The sequence below is a fragment of the Lactuca serriola genome, chromosome 4 (genome assembly GCF_051521515.1).
Source record: "Lactuca serriola cultivar US96UC23 chromosome 4, Lser_US96UC23_V15, whole genome shotgun sequence".
In the NCBI taxonomy this organism is placed as follows: Eukaryota; Viridiplantae; Streptophyta; class Magnoliopsida; order Asterales; family Asteraceae; genus Lactuca; species Lactuca serriola.
In genome coordinates, this window is record NC_136411.1 from 119000146 (window position 1) to 119012497 (window position 12352).

Below are 12352 nucleotides of genomic sequence, written 5' to 3' on the forward strand. Positions count from 1 at the left end.
GCAATCGATTTCTTTGGGATTGAGGTAGTTTGAGTGGGTTTCTGTGGAAACGCCATTGTTGCAGGTGGATGAATGCTTGAAGAACACAAAGAACACAGAGAGAAATAAGGGTTTGGAGGTATTGGGCGCGTAAAGTGGTAAAAGGTAGGTTTGAAAGGTATTTATAGGTGAGGGAATGAGTCGGGCTGAAGAGTGTAATGATGAGGATCCAAGCAGAAAATGGGTCGTATTAAATAATAAAGGGATTTACGGGTGCTGAGGTGGCCTGGGAGATGAAAGGTGAAAATGTTTGTGGCTAAAAATGGAAAACACAACCGTCGAGTTGATGGCTAATCTTATGAGGGCGTGAAATCATGTCACGAGAAACGAGGAAGATAGGATAGGGATCTTCCTGGAAAGTAACCGTTGAGAAAAACATTTCACCTTATTATTCTTTCGTCTTCTAGATGATCTATTCCGGACAAAGTGTGATCCGGATAAAGAGTTCTATTCCGGAACATATTTGTTTTGAAAAGAGGTCCGGAATGAGAAATATTCCAGAGTGAGTTTCAGTTCTGGAGTCAAAATTTAGTGTGTTGAAAAGGTTTGTGATTCCGAAGCAGAATTTTAGTTTGATTCAAAAGGGTTGGTGAGTCCGGAGCAGAATTTCTGGAATAGTGATTTTCATGAAATTCCGGAGTGAACATTTTTAAAAGCTTCCGGAGTTGATTTTGAAATTCCAGAGTGTGGAATGTAATACATTTCCGGAGTAGAATTTTAGGATGCCATTATGAAGTGTATTCCGAGACAACGATCCGAATTCAAGATCAATGTGGGCTTAATACAACAGTCAATCAGAATGAACTGTAAAACTTAAAGAACTCAAGTGATGGTCAGAAATAAAGATAAGTAAAACGATCCTATGTATTCCAAGAGAAAGTAGTTCCGAAATGAAAATATTTTGAGATTGGAACTAGATTTCTTTCAAATATGTCTATCAAAGAGAACAAGTCTCTTGAAAGAACTGAGGATCTGGTACCATCATACCCATCTTTTTCAGAAAACCATTGAATTTGGTTTCGTCTAATGCCTTGGTAAAGACATTAGTAATCTCATCGTCAGATGGAACAAAACAGAGTTCAATGTTACCATTAAGTACATGATCTTTTATGAAATGGTACCTTATATCGACGTGCTTAGTCATTGAGTGCTGAATTGGATTGTGGGAAATTGAAATAGCACTTTGAGAGTCACAATAGATAGGACTACGTTTAAAACGGTAACCATAGTCCAAGAGTTGAGATTTCATCCACAGAACCTGAGATGTACAGCTGGCAGCAACAATGTATTCTACTTTGGTTGTAGAGAGTGCAATGCAATTCTGTTTCTTGGATGACCAACTGACCAAGCGACCACCTAAGAATTGACAGCCACCTAAGGTGCTTTTCCTATCAAGTTGAAGACCACCATAGTTTGAATCTGAATATGCTTGAAGAAGGAAGCTTTCATTTGCTGGGTACCAAAGTTCGAGACTCTTTGTGCCTTTAAGGTATCGGAAGATTTGTTTCACAACCAAGAGATGTTACATCTTTGGTTTGACTTGAAATCTGCCACATAAAAATGTTGAGAACATGATATCCAGACGAACTGTTGTGAGATAGAGTAGGGATCCAATCATTCCATGATATTTCTTAATTTTTGTCAACCGAAACACCTAAGGGGTCGGCAAAGATCTTGTGTCCGAAGCCCATTGGTACTTTGGCTGAGGAGCAGGTGTCCATCGAATATTTCTTGAAGAGTTCCGAAATGTACTTCTCTTGGTGAATGAAGATTCCTCTGTTATTCTGTTTGACTTGAAGGCCAAGGAAGAATCTTAACTCCCGATTCATGCTCATTTGGAATCGATTGATCATCAGTTTAGTAAAGTCAGCAACCATAGATCAATCCGTAGATCCAAAAATGATGTCGTCCACGTAAATTTGTACCAGCATGAGATGCTTTCCATTTGATCTTCATAATAGAGTGGGATCTATAATTCCTCTTTGAAAACCGGAGCGTTTGAGAAAATTAGTGAGGGTCTCGTACCTTCCCCGAGGAGCCTGCTTGAGTCCGTAGACAACCTTCCAAAGTTTGTAACAGTGGTTCGGAAAGGAGAGATTGACAAAACCGGGGGGTTGTTGAAGATATACTTCAGTATCAAGTTCACCATTAAGAAAGGCACTCTTAACATCCATTTGGTAAACTTTGAAGCCTTTATGAGCAACATAAGCAAGAAAGATTCTGATGGCTTCAAGACGTGCAACAGAAGAAAAGATCTCATCGTAGTCGAGCCCTTCGATCTGAGTAAATCCTTTTGCCGCCAACCTTGCTTTATTTCGAATAACAACTCCAACATCATCTAGCTTGTTGCAAAATACCAATCTTGTAACGACAATGGGATGATTCTGAGGAGGAGGTACGAGGGTCCAAATTTCATTTCGGTCAAATTCTGCCAGTTCTTCTTGCATGGCTATAATCCAGTCAGCATGCTCTAATGCTTCCTTGATGGATTTGGTTCAACCATGGATATAAATGCTAAAAAATGACATTCATTTTGGATATTTGTAGTAGAACGAGTTTGTACACCAACATTGGGGTTACCGATTACTTGGTTCGGATGATGATTTTTTGTCCAAACATTTAATCGTGGCAGTTCTTGTGCAACCTTCGATCCTATATCAACAGTGGAATTGATTTGATCCCCCTAAATAATTTGAACGTGAGGATGATGCTCCCCCTGAACTTCTAAACCAAAGATATTGACATCATCATCAGAAGGGAACTCAAAAAGTTTTCATTTTCATCATTATTGAGAGGATTGGAATCATCGAAATCAGCAGTTGCATCTTGGAAACCATCCACATTTGATTTAAGAGAGGGGTGAGCATTCTCCACCTCAACATGAGAAGGTTGAAATGGTTCGGAATCAAATGGAGGGAGGCTTGGAATTGGATCGGAGACATTATGTGAAAAGTGAGCTTCCGAAGTAGGGATTGGAATGAGAGTTGGTCTTGATCGAGATTCCGAATCAAGAGCAGTTTCGGAAGGACCAAAGAGTGTTTCAAAATCAACTTTAAGGATTGTTTGTGGGTTCAGACATCCTGGCAGAGGAGCATCGGACTCCATAATGTGAGTTGGGCTAGAATTCCGAACAAAGTAGTCATCGAAAGTAACATCAAAGCTTTCTTCCAGAACACGAGTTCTCCAGTTAAGAAATCTGTAAGCTTTCGATTTTGAGGAGTACCTAAGGAAGATGGATTCATCAACTTTAGGATGGAACTTGGTAAGCTGATAACGGTTGTTCTTGATGAAGCACTTGCATCCAAAAATATGCAAAAACGAGATTGTTGGCTTCCGACCATTCATTGCTTCATACAGTGTCATGTTGAGACATCGATTGATGATACTTCGATTTTGAGTGAAGCAGGCAGTAGACACGGCTTCAGACCAAAGGTAAAGTGGTAGGTTTGCAAAGTTCAGCATGGACTGAAAAGCTTCAACGAGAGTTCTATTTCGTCTTTCGACTACACCGTTTTTTTGTGGAGTATAGGGAGCAGAGAAGTTGTGGTCGATTCCTTTTTCTGTGAGAAACTTTTCAATGGTGGAATTGGTGAATTCCGATCCATTATCAATTCGGATTCTTCTGACTGGGAGTTTGATAAGAATTTCTATTCCTTTAATGAAATTTATGAGCTCTGAGGCTGTTTCGGATTTTAGCCTGAGGAAGAAAACGCAAGTGAACCGTGTAAAATCATCAACAATCACAAGAATGTATTTCTTATTATTAATACTTTCTATCATAGACGGTCCACAAAGATCGATAGGTAGAAGCTCTAATGGTTCCGAAATGGATTTTTCGATGATAACAGGATGACCCTTCTTCGATTGCTTACCACACTCACACACAACATACAAATGATCATTTTCGAATTTGAGGAGAGGTAAACCTCTCACCATTTCACCGGATACGAGATCATTCTTGTACCGAAAGTTTATATGAGCGAGTCTTCGGTGCCATAACCAACTGACGTCAGGAACAACTTTGGTAAGAAGGTAGAGTTGCGGTTTGCCAATAATCATGTTGATGTCAAGTGGGTACATATTCTTGTTGCGAAGCGACTTGATTAAGCACTCTGTTCGATCTTCGGTCATTACATAGCTTTACTTCTTGCAAAATTCCACACATCGATTTGAATCAGTGAGTTGAGCAACACTGATCAAGTTGTGTTTAAGATCAGCTACATAAGCCACATTTGAGATAGAAAAGTTTCCATTGGTGAGAATTCCATAACCACGAATTTGAGAGTTGGAGTTGTTTCCATATGTCACGTAACCAGCATTTGGTGAAAGCTTGAAGTCTGGCAGAAAATTTTTCTGCCCCGTCATGTGCATGGAGCAAGCACTATTAATATACCATATTGTATCTTGCTCCGAAGCACAAAGTGTCTACAAAATTAGTGAGTAATGGAATTTTTAGGCTCCGAATTAGAATTTGGGACGTAGTCACAGGCTTTGGACTTTGATGGTGACTTTGGAACAACTTTGTGCTTTTGGGTGATATTCTTTGATGTTTTTTTAAACAGACAGAAAGCTAATGTCTTTTCATCTATCCAATAGTTATATTCAATGACTTGAGGGTTCCGAACAGTCTTCTTCGGATGTGTGATTTCCGGAGTGTGGGTATCATTAGTAACCTCCGGAAATGACTTTTCATCAATGGAAGTTTTGACTTTCCATACAAGATTTTTCTTTGAAGATATTAAAAAAGATGTTTTCCCTACATTTTTGGATATTCTTGATGAGACGTTGGTTTTAGAAGGATTTGGTTTAAAAATTATGCCATCAGATTTTGCAATAAAAACAGATGAAACAGTCCGAGGAGAGGTATTTTGGACTGTTGTAACACTCACGTGAGATTTAGGTTGAGTTGATTTGTCTACTTGCTTGGATTCTACACAACTAGGTTATTTTCAAGGTCTTTTGAGAATCTTAGTGGGAGCAAAGGAGTTTTGACTATGAGGTAATGCATGAGAATTCCGAAATGCAATAGGTTTGGAGTTTTCAATGAATATGGAATTTAGTCTAGTTTTTACTTCCTTCTTATGTGCGTTGTGAGCTTCCACTTTGGGATCTACAATATTCTTACTATTGTGAGACAAGGATTTTGAGGTTTGACCTGCAGATGGATTGCTAAACTTGGGAGTAATGGGAATCAACTTAGTTTTTGAGACCAATAAGGAATCCGATTCGCAAGAATCAGAGGAGACACAACCCGATTTTTCAATTTTATCATCTCAGGATGGTCATACAAACTCAGAGGTGTTGGTTTCTGTTGCCAAGGAATAAATTTTTTCAACTACACAGTTTTTTGTATGATTACTCATAGGAATATAATCTACGCATTATGTGGTCTGATTCAGGTCCAGGTTAGTCAGAGGTGGAAGTGGTGTGGAATCAGGACACTTGACAACAATTGGTTTAAACTCAGGAATTAAGGACTCAAAATGGTCTGTAGTCTCCAGAAGTGGTGACAACGGAGAAACAGGGGTGTCTGAATGTTTAATGTTCGGAACCACTCCCATGAATGTAAAATTTTGTAATTCCTTCAGGGGACTAGAAATTGGTTTCGGAAACTCACTTCCGAGACCAGGTGCTTTAGACCATGGGTGACAAAAATTATGAGTCATCCGAAGGTCTGCTCCAAGCATGTATACAGAATTATGCACAGCATCTATCTTGGCATTAAGACGTTTATTATCATCAATCAAGACATTTCGTTCGGAATAGGTGATTTCACATTTATCTTTCAAAATGATACATTCATCACTTAACATTAAAATTTCACACTCTAAAGACTCGATTTTCAACTTTTTATCCTCAAAACGTAACCTAAGATGATTTAACTCACACTCCTTCTCACTTGCGTCTATGGCAGACTCATAGGGCTCTATAGATGGCGTTCATATCTGTTTGAATTTGGGTCAGATAAGGTTCACAGAGAGACGAGTCAAAATTATTATCTGAGATCATATATTTTACCTGCTAAACGATGCTTCGTCCTAGTGGATCATTGGTTTCCATGTAGCAATAGTGAGGTTCAACAACATCATCTTCATCTTCTGATCCTGAAGACCAATACCCTTCATCACATGCAATGGTTTGTCTTGCCATCAAACACATATTTCTTCCAGTTACCACGTCGTCATCATCCCCGGATGACTAATATCCTTCAACATCTCTTGAAATTGTTGTAACAAAGGCTTTTTCACTTTCATCCATCTCTTGTGCTATTCGGACGTAGTATGCTGAATCCTTGATTTTTGGTTTCTATGGAGCATCAGCCAGACAATCTTTAGCAAAATGGTTTGCATGTCCACACTTATGACACACAATTTTTGGTTTGTCTGATTTGAAACTCTGAGAGGGTTCCAAAGTAGAGTTTGGTTTAGAGAGGTTTGGTTTGTATACATGAGGATTTTTGGAGGAGGGTTTAGGTTCCAGAGCTGAAAAAGGTTGAGGATTGTTCTAGTGAGGAGCATGGAATCGGTTTTGGTATGGTTTGTGGGAGGAATGGAAAGGACGTTTGTACTTCATTAAGAGTAACAAAAACTCCTGCTGAAAACGGAGTTCAGAGTCCATGGCTTCGGAATCATCAACAGGATAAGTTTATGGAGATAAGGTAGGTGCGGATGTTTGAACTGATGGAACAATGGGTTTGAAGGGATCCGAAGTAGATGAGTTTGGAATGGTTGAAGCAAAAGAACTGACAAGGGCAAGAGGTCCTCCGAAAAGTTCCCTTATGGTTTGAGCAACGTTTGACTCATGGTCTTGAAGTTCATCAAAAAGTTGATAAAGCTTCAAATTTTTCAAGGAACTATTGCTTTGAAGACAATATTTCACATTTCCCTATCCTTTACCAAGACTGTTTATAAATTTTAGATTGTACTCCAAGGGAGTTCGGATAATACCATGAGCAGTCATGTTGCTTACCACAATATAATAACAATTGGAGGCAGAGGCCACTGATTCACTAGGAGTGGTGGTGAAGGTGTCAAAGTCGTTGACAACTGAGGTGAGGCACATGTCTTTCATGTTTTCTGAACCTTCAATCAGGTCCTGAAGAGTTTCCCAAATCTCTATGGCTGATTTGCAAAGCTTTATGTGCTCAAAGAGTGAAGGAGGAACTCCAAATACTATTTCAGAGAAAGCAACTTGATCAGCATGAAGCTTCTCGATATCATCTGCAGTTAGAGGAGCTAGGCGAGTTTCATCTTCTCGCATGAGCTGAGCAGCTGCATCCCTTACAACAGTTCTTACAGGAACATGTGGACCCTTTGTGATAGATCTCAAGATTTATTCACCTTTATCTTTGGCCAGTAAAAACCTTTCCATTCTAACTTTCCAGTGATCATATTCTTCCACAACTAGTAACGGGGCACGTGTAGGGCCACCCACACAATTTGTGATTTGCATTGAAATCATTTGTTGAGGATTAGAAGTAGCCATTGAAGTTAAGATATCTTCAAGCTAAAGTGGTATATAGAAGAACTTTATCCTAAACACAGACATGGTTGAAATAGCAAGGTAATCTCGACCATCTATAATATGATCTTATGGATTCAAAGGACAACCACTCAAGCTCTCTGATACCAATTGTGAGATAAAGATCGATACGCAGGGACAAGGTTTGAAAACTCAAACCTTGAGTGAATGATTAAGATCAATGTCTGCTTACTAATAAATTCAAGTCAAGTCTAGAAAGACTAGTCAGTTCTTAGATAATGAACTCAACAAATGATCAAGTCGTTAAATGAATAATAAGAGTAAATGATCAAAGTAAAGTTAATAAATGAAGAACAAGAATAACGTTTGAAAGAACTAAGTAAAGAGCCAAAAGTTGAGTGAAAGATCTGTGGTTGAATTGTATTGAATGCTCCTTTAAATATGAGTAAAGGTTACAGTGAATTAACTAGAATGTTTACATAGGACCGGACAAAAGAAATATTTCTGACATTCTAATTGTCCAAATAAGATAAAAGACTAAGTCCTATGAAACGTTACATCAATACAAGTACAAATATAATAAATACTCTAAGACAAAATAAGGTTCTTCCGGATTAGTGTTCATTCCGGACGTGAGAATCACTCTGGAATGCCTTCAGTCTTCTCTTCACCTTCTTTCCTGGTTCAGACTACTCCTCCATTATTGACTCCGGAACACCTACTCCGGAATGCATGAGCTTCGGAATATGGAATTAGGATTTGTAGAGGTTCACTTTCAGGTTCCAACAGTGAGATGGAAGGATATGGTAGTGAAGTTGAGAGAAACCATGATCCCTCTTGTTGTGTGTATACATGACAAGGGCATATCTAAGTAGAAGAAAGTGGGGGCATGTGCCCCCCAATGGTTGGAATTTTATTACATCAGGAAGGATTAAAATTTATGGTCAATTATGTTTATTAATACACATGCCCCAACCAAATTTGTGATTATGTAGTTGGACTTTGAGTGTTGGGGGCTTGATACTTGATTGTTGATGCATTGGTCTGAAAGCTAAACTTTATGACCACCTTTATGGATTAGGACTTCAGGTGAAAGCGGGATTTTGACTTCATGACTCTTCTCTACCTTTTTCTCACTCTCACAACTGCCTGATTGCCTCTCATACATTTAGAAACTCTATGTAAATTCTGTTTTTAACCTAGATTTTGTGCAATAATTTTAAGTTATAGTTAAACTTGGTTATGAGATTATATTGTAAATCATTCGAACTATAATATATGATTTCACAATTGGTGTTTATAATTTACTAATTATGTAACTATGGTCGAGTCAAGTTAAAATGGTCGACGAAAAGACAATAAATAGTGTCACATTAGGGTTACATGTAGTTGTATGAGATGGTCAAACATGTCAATCCCATTTGAATGCAGTTGATTTTCATTTAAATTTACTTAACTTGAATACATGACTTTTATAGTGTTATATATATATATATATATATATATATATATATATATATATATATATATATATATATATATATATATATATATATATATATATATATATATAACGCCCGTGTTTCTGGGCTTGCAATTTTTAGGAATGTAATGGTCTAGGTTAACCTTTGTAACCCATTTGAAATAATAAGAATGTATTATTTGCGAATTATGTGTTTTATACTTATCTGCTTAATTATGTAATTTGATTTAATCAAGAATAAAAAAAATAAGCGTAAAAATGAGATGTTATATAAACCTAATATCGATGCAAGAAGATGTAGTAGTTGAGATGAGGTTTCCAAAAATATAAAGAATGTTGAAATCCGAGTTATAACGAAGAAGTTATGACCTGTCGAAGTTTCGCGACAAAACCGGTGTGGCACAATGTGACGTAAATAGTGAATTTACGAAGGAGTGATATTTAGCCTTAGTGATCAACACGAAAGACATAGATAATGTTGAATCGAGAGCGTGCATAAAAAGAACTCCTAAATCTGACTTCATATGAGGAAGTTATGATTTTTCGAAGTTTCAGCTTAGCAGTAGACAGCCCAAAAGTTCGAATTGAGATCGAGCGAGTTTTAGCAAAACCATTCTAAACGAGAATCGAAGATCTCGTCGATGGTAGTGCAACAAAAGAAAGAGGGACGAAAACGGACGTCAGACGAAGAAGTTATGAATTTCTAATGAAGTTTTTCTGTCCCGACCTACTAAAAATAAATAAAAAAAATTAAAGTCAAAATTAGCCGATGGAGTCTAAATGAAAGTTGTAGAGTATGGTCTGACCTATGCGTGGATATAAAGAACGTCAAAAACAGAGTTCGTATGCGAAAGTTACGCAATTTAGAAGTTTGATGAGTCAAATTACACCGAGCATAATTTGAGTACGCCCAGCGTACTTGGATGAGTGCAAGTTGCCTGACCAATACTCGAGCGCCACTAAGTGACACATGCAGTGATGTTGAGTACGCCCAACGTAAGGCTTGGTACGCCCAGTGTACTTGGAGTTACGCCTAGCGTAATCCCATACCCAACACCCTATAAATAGAAACCGAGATCAACCATTTTCCTTGCCATTTTTCTTTCTTTCTCTCTAGTTTTCGCCTTGGTTTGCATGCCAATTATTTACCGAAGCCCCGATATCATTCCCGAGTCTCGAAGCAAGTTCCGAAGTCCCGAAGATCCCGAGAAGCGTTATTTCGGAGTTGAAGCTCTGCCCGCAAGAAGCCTGGTTTACGTGAAGATCTTCCCGAGTTACGAAGAAACACTACTTTTGCAAGCCGTAGTGCTGCCCGATCATCTTCTGATCAAGTGAGTGTATAGTCCCTTTAAAATACATGATTTTATACAAGTAATTGTTGAATGTATTTAAGAATACGGGTTGTGTGAGGGTAATATTATTACTTTCTAACACATAAACTTATATGACTCTCCTTGAAATTTCTTGTTATGTGTTTGCGTATTACTTGCTATTTGGATGGAGTATTGAAAGAGCATGCTATACAGTTTTTTTTAATTATGTATAAAACATGTATATTTTTATCTACTAATATGTTGGGTAGAACATGGGTAGACAGTTGGTGTGCAATGAAATAAATTGATGAGAGGCCTCGTTGTTGGTGTTATTCTAGTCATTCAGCAGAGTATGGATGACAACCATGGACTATTCTAGACTATCCAGTGGAACACTGGCAGGATCATAATCTGTAGGTGTTGTGGGCTTGATGTCCACCGGTGTACTCTAATCCCCCACATGGTTGCCTTTAGGACACTTATTGTTGAGGAAACCCCTCTGCAGTAATGTCCGTCCCATGAAAATCCTAGATTAGGTCCGTTGAGATAGATGTTATTTTAGGGAGGTAAAGTGAGGATAACGGGAATGGGTAATCGGGTTATTGTTGATTGTTGAATTAAATATAATTATTTATTGTGGGTTGAAAACCCTATATGCTCACCAGGCCCCCAAGCCTGACCCACTCAGTTTATTTTTATTACATGAAGTGGCACAAGGGCATAAGATGGATGAATTATCAAGTTGTTTTGTTTACAAGTCTGTATATGTATATATTTGTTGAATGACTTGTAATGTTATCGTTTATGCTTTATGGTCTGTATCGGAACATGACATCCCGATTTTTGATTATGAAATGAAATTATATTTCTTTATGAAATGTTTTGATAAAAATCCATTTTATCATGTTTTGTTTTTGGGAACAAATTCCGCATCTCTTTTAAAATCAAAATGATTTACTCTGAAAATGTTTAAAAAGCATAAACGAAACCGGTCTTTTCTCGCCGAGAGAGAGAGAGAGAGAGAGAGAGAGAGAGAGAGGTTCATATGTGGATAGACAATTATTATGTGGTCATAGGAACCAATAAGAATTTAGCAAAAATTAAATCATTAATTAAATTAATAAGGATAGATTAGTAGTATTACACATATATTAAATAAATACAAAATTAAAATCCAATCATATCCCTATAAAATTGCAATCAGTTTCTTATTTACCTATTCAAACAGAACCATCGTTACCACAGCAACAACGCCATCTCTTTCAAGAAATTTATTCGTTGGCACAATCACCGATAAAGAGCACCTACGGCTGTTGAACAGGAGGTTGGGAAGCAACTCAAGTTCTGTCTGATATTTAATTGATCTTTTCCTTGTTATAGTTGCACCACTATCAGAAAAACCAATTTTCTGCAATACCTGCTGTTAAGGGTTGTTCAATTTTCATTACACATTTTTTATTCCAAAATAAACGAGCTATATGTCACGAACTATATCAAGAATTTTTCGGAGCACTCGAGAAGCTGGTAAAGTATGCTAATTTGAGCCGGAATATCCTAGAGCATCCTAGAATTCTCTAGGACATCGAAGATTTATCTTGATCTTTATAGAACCATGTAAACATGTAAATATCTAGATAGGTTATTCTAGAATAGCCTTGAATAAAGAAATAGGTAGTAGCATCTAGAATATTCCGATGAGGAGGTCTAATGTCCGTATAAATAGGGGTGTAGCCATTTGTTCCAAGATCATCGAAGTTGCCTTGTATTCTCTTGAACTCGTATAATAGAAGCTCTCTTTCATTTGTAGTAACTCTCAATCCTTGTCTCTTGCTTTCCAAGTTGTTAGTACATGGTAGAGGAAGCATAGTAAGTCTGACTTAGTAGAAGAAACACTAAGTGTCACACGGTGATCAAGTAGTCCCGTGACACGTGGTATCAGAGCCTAGAGCTCGTGCAAGCAAAAGATTGTAGCTATGGAAGGAAGAAGTAGCGAAGTAGCTAACGTACCCCCTGTTGTCAAAGATAAAGGAAGAAA